The following is a 5498-nucleotide window of genomic DNA, read 5'->3' as shown; positions in this document are numbered from 1 at the left end:
ATATATATACATGTGTGTATGTGTATAAATACTATATTTGCAAGCATTTCAGATACTTACACACACACAAATATATATATATATACACACATGCATATACAGGAATACACACATCTCTCGCATCAATAATCAGCGACGTTGAAGTCAAAAGTTACATTAAAGAAACCTTAGGCTCTAATATAAACTTCATTTTCTGAATTGAATACTTTTTTTCTTTTTACCCTTTTGTGAACTGAAATTCACCTACATCTGCGTTTATATTATACTTTTTCTGTTCGTATTATTTTTAGGAGTTTCACATTCCGAAGGGTTTAATGAAGCAGAAAAATCTGGACAGGTCTTAAGTGGACCACCGCAAATAATGATCGTTTCCTTCTCAAATTTTCTTGGTGTCAATGACTCCCTCCTCTGTCATATCCCCTTTACTTCTCTATCTCCCTCTCATGCTCCCTTTACTTTATCTTCCTCTTTCTCTCCCTCTTATGCTGTCTACTTTCTCTCTATTTTTCTCTCATATTCCTTTTACTCTCTCACACCCAATTCGTTTCCTTGTTTCGTCACCTCTTTCATTTCCTTCTAATTTCTTAACTTTTCTCTTTTACTCCGGTTTTTTTCTTCTACCTCAATTTCAGTTTAGCAACAACTCTTTCATCTCCGATCTATAATGCTATTCATTTCATAAAAAAAAAAATTATAAACGCCTCTTTATCCTTCTGTCTTCGTTAAACATACCTATGAGAAATACCTACGCACAAAACTGTCAGCTCTTGAATTACTGTAACTTCTGCTTGTTATTAATAAAAACGAATATATATACTCGTGTTTTTACTCTATTTTCATATCTGCATCCCCCCGCCCCTCACGACAGACAGACAGATAGAGAGATAGATAGAGATATAGATAGATAGAGAGATAGATAGATAGATAGATATAGTGAACTCTAACTGGTTCATAATATCGAGATGTTTAAGCGAAATGATATCTATATCTTCTGACTTCGATGAACTCTCTCTACTCTGGTTCATTCATTTCTATATCCCTTTACTTCACGCTATAATACACTTTCTCTCGTTATTCACTCCATCTCTGTGTTTAGTGCACTTGAACGTTCTTGTTTACATCCTCCCCGCTTTCCTATACACATCCCCCCTCTTTCTCTACCCTGCTCGATCTCTCACCTTCTACGCCCATATCTATCTACCTATCTATCTTTCTAATCCTTAACGCTTTTACCACCAGCACCGTCACGACCACTTCCACTCATCCTCTCTCTCCAACTCTTGCCACACATTCTCTCTTTCTCTTCCTCCCCTTCCCTCTCTCTTTTCCATCTCATATTACTCTACAATATTTTTCACCTCTTCCTTTTACCTATTTATAGACCTTTGCCCCTCCTTTCTCACCGAACACGCACACACACACACATATATATATATATATATATATATATATACAAACACGCATACATTTACACATATTCATATACATTATATGCACTGCATATCTTTATTGTTTAAAACTGTTTTGTCATTATATCAACACTATCATAATCACTATCGTTATCACTACCACCATCACTACAATTAACAACATAGTAGTGCCCGGCTTTTCCCCCTCCCTCTATATGTTTGGGTGAGAGCATTCTGCTGCAGAGCAACCATCCTCCACCGACCAACCTGACAGTACATACACACGCACACACAGACATATATATTCATATACACTCGATTAACTCAGCATTTAGTCTTGTAATATTCAGAGTGTTGTGGTGTAGTTTACTGCAGACATTCTAAAGCAAAACTACCATTCACCTCTTCACCATACAAATTCACAGTGAGTAAGCGATTTTATTTCCTCAAATTAATGTTGCATATATCTATCATGTATATATAATTTCTCAATGTAATTGCATTTATTTATTAATTTATGTAAACCATTAGACATAGTGATTATACATATTTACAGCTGTCGATATATAATATATATATATATATATAATTATATACCGGTGCATATATTCTAATTGTGTAATTCACATCTTTTTTCATAAATATCATACTACATTTTTATTTTATGTGTATATATATATATATATATATATACATTAATTATATATATATAGCTATATACGTAAAAGCATAATCCTCCTTATTGCCTTTACCGGTTTAGAAGCCTTAACCAAGAAGTCTATGTGGTTACCCGACCTATTAGAAGTGGAAACTGAAACTCCTTCAAACCATACCTTGCCTACAGTCTTCATTAAAAAAAGGGCCTGAGACTGGATAATGTGTTTCTAGATAGATTATTTGAAACAAAGACTGTAGTGATCACAGCTGGAACGTCTCTGATCGTAAGTCTATTCAATCGATTAGAGCTGACCTGGGGCAAAACAACAAGCTACGTTAATTTCTTTTTTTAATTATGATTATTTTTAATAATAATAATGATTGTTTCTAACATACAAGATCTGAAATTTTGTGAGAGTGTGTTAGTCAATTATATCAACCCCGGTACTTGAATAATTTTCTTTTCTCACTTCGTACTTGTGCCTCATGTAGGCATAGTAGGATAGCTCTGTAGTTAAGAAGTTCGATTCCCAGTGAAGTGGCTTTGAGGGTAAATGTCTTTATTGTAGGGTCGAGTTGATTAATTCCTTGAATGTGAAAGTTGAAAGATAGAAATCGGTGCAGAAGCCATAACGCTCGCGTATACAATCAGTATATATGTGCATATATATATTAACCGGTGATGTGTGCTCGTGATAAGCATAAATTATTCGATAAATGTAGCTGAAATAAGTCAGTATGATTGTGTGAAGCCCTTAAAGGCTGTACCTCATCATGGCCAAGGCCTACTAACTGAAACCCTGTGCCATGTTCAGTCGCAAACACCTCTTTCGCCCTTTTCAATTAAGATCGAGTAAATACTGCAATTGCTTTGTTTTTCTTGGTGATTTATTGTAGGCAGGGCAGCACCCACGATATTTAGGATATCCAACTCGCTAAGAGGAAGAGAGTAGATTATCCTCGGACCCAAGATCTGATTCGAAAGATTAAAACAGCGCGAACTCCGTTATAAGTAACTAAAGGCTAGGTGCAATAAAAAAATATTAAAAAATATAAAAAATGGGGTATATCCCTCAGTTCCATCCATCAAATTTCATTCACAAGGCTTTGGTCGACTCTTAAGGTTTTTTGCGGCGGGATTGAACCTAAGGCTATGTTGCAAAGCAAACTTCTTAAAAATAGCCATAAAATAGTAATTTCCACAATTTTTACGCGGCTGGTGGTCCCTAACTGTTGTTAATCCCAGGTCAGCTCTGATCTAGTATTCTGTATGATCAAAAGCATTCCTGCTAGGACTATCCCATCTCTTAGTATGTAGGACTGTATAAGCTGATGTATCCTTTCCTTGTTTTTAAGTGGTCCAACTTGATTTGAGGAAAGTTTAGATGGAATTTGTTGCAGGTCAGACCATCACGTAGACACTCCTTTGTTGAGCGTCGCATGAGCTATCGTGGTCGCCCAACATTCTAGTAGTAGCAGCCAAATCTCCTTCATCACATTCCCAACGTTTGAAATAAGGGAAAATTATTCTGGATAGTGTACTCTAGATGCAATGTCTGAAAATATGAAGTGCATGTCTGGATTGTCTTTCATTATAGATGTGTTTGATATACGCTGAGTATATCAAACACATCTATAATGCCTGTCCCAAATATTTTCATAAGTTTGTCCTAAACGTCCATGCTTGTTTTTAGACTTTTGGTTGTCTCTTGTTTTCTGTATTCTGAGTAATATAAAGCTTTCCTTTCATAAGTTCCAGGTTACTGTAGTGGTTAAGAAAAAATTGGGAATTTATATTATATATGCGACATGGACGCCAGGGAAATATGTCTTGTGTATTACATATGATATGCAGTTAAGTAAAGGGTTAACACAGACATGATGATCACAACTGGAATGTTATTAAGTTAGCTCTGGGACTAATCAACAACAATGTCATAGAATAGCACCTGTAATTTCATGCTATTTATCTATTGAGTTCAGTAAGTTAGCATGGAGGTAGTTATCCAGAAGGGACCTGTTCTCAGGCCTGTCGTATAAATTATATAAATCTCAAGGCAATAAAAAGAACCTCAAGACCGACTGTCCATAGTCACAACTTGTAGTTGAATCCACTGAAGAAATTTGGTTAGTAGAAAGTTATAGTCAAAGAGTCTAAGATAGAATTCTTCACCTGTAAGAGAGAATACAGAACCTTACTGCTAGCTTTTAAGGGGCTATACATGATATGCAGAGAACTAGTTGGTATCATCATGTTTGCATGGGTCAGAGGGAGTTGAGTAGATTTTCTACACCCAAATGTCCTTCCTGTTGCCAACCCTCACCTGTTTCCATGCAAGGTAACATTTCCCTTTGACCAGATATGTTGTCACAGAAGACTGGAGATGAATGACACTGCTTTATGACAGTGAAACTCATTTACAGTTATGTGATGTCTAAGACAAGGAGACACAAACGAACATACAAATGCATACATATCTCTATCTATCTGTCTGTCTCTCTCTCTCTCTCTCTCTCTCTCTCTCTCTCACACAGTCTGATGACTGAAACAAGTTAAAGATAGATATATAAACTCTCTCTCTCTCTCTCACACACACACACACACACACACACACACATGCTTCTTTCAGTTTCTGTCTTTCTAATTCACTGACAAGGATTTGATTAGCCCTGTGCTATAGTGGGAAGACTCTTGCCCAGTGTCTCACATAGTGTGGTTGAGAAGCAGACTTCTTACCACACAGCCATGTTTGTGCCTATTGTATGTCTCATGTAAATTATGAGTGACAAGATAGGCAGTGGGATCACACTCAAGCTGACAGAAAATTACTTCTTGTGTAGCACAAATGTAGTTAGCAGTAAAAGCACCCATGACATGAATTTTTTCAAAGGCACACAATAAGTAGTTGTTGGTTCTGTTACCTAGGTGACTGAATTTGCAGTGGGGGCTGAATGTTCCAAAATCAAACTAGAGGGACATCTCTTTAGAATGCTGTTATTCCTATTAGCAACAAAGGGACACACTAGCAGTGTGCAGGCCTGAAATTATGAGGTGTAATTCTACCTGGGGGGGGGGGACAACAAGAGCATTGAATACAGAAGATGTATGAAGGCTGGATACAAATGAAGCTACCTTGCTCCACTGCATGTAAAATGTTACGGTGCATGACAGATTATGCTGAGGAGGAGGGGGAAGTAGTGGTATAAAAAGAATCGACTGTAGTAAGAGAAGACACTATTGGCATAGATGAAGGTTTGATGGTACAGTAAAATATGCCAGGTAACCAAAGTAGATGATAATAGTAACTGGCAAGAATTGGTGAAGCCATGCAGACAAATGTCCATGTTGTGTACATGGGCAATCAGAATGGAATCTGATGAGTTATATATATATATATATATATATATATATATATATATATATATATATAT

General features: G+C 36.4%; 1 protein-coding gene across 1 annotated transcript in view; it reads left to right on the top strand.

Annotated features, from left to right (window-relative positions):
- The first annotated feature begins 1531 nt into the window (after nucleotides 1-1531).
- LOC106872918 (probable aminopeptidase NPEPL1) overlaps nucleotides 1532-5498 on the top strand; it is a 79974-nt gene continuing 76007 nt past the window's right edge. The window contains exon 1 of the mRNA XM_052976436.1: nucleotides 1532-1833. The gene's annotated coding sequence lies outside the window, so the exon portion shown is untranslated. The remainder of the gene's footprint in view (nucleotides 1834-5498) is intronic.

This window comes from Octopus bimaculoides, chromosome 24, assembly GCF_001194135.2.
Source record: "Octopus bimaculoides isolate UCB-OBI-ISO-001 chromosome 24, ASM119413v2, whole genome shotgun sequence".
NCBI classification, from domain to species: Eukaryota; Metazoa; Mollusca; class Cephalopoda; order Octopoda; family Octopodidae; genus Octopus; species Octopus bimaculoides.
Note: the sequence above shows the minus strand (reverse complement) of the source record. Positions and strands in the feature narration are given on the sequence as shown.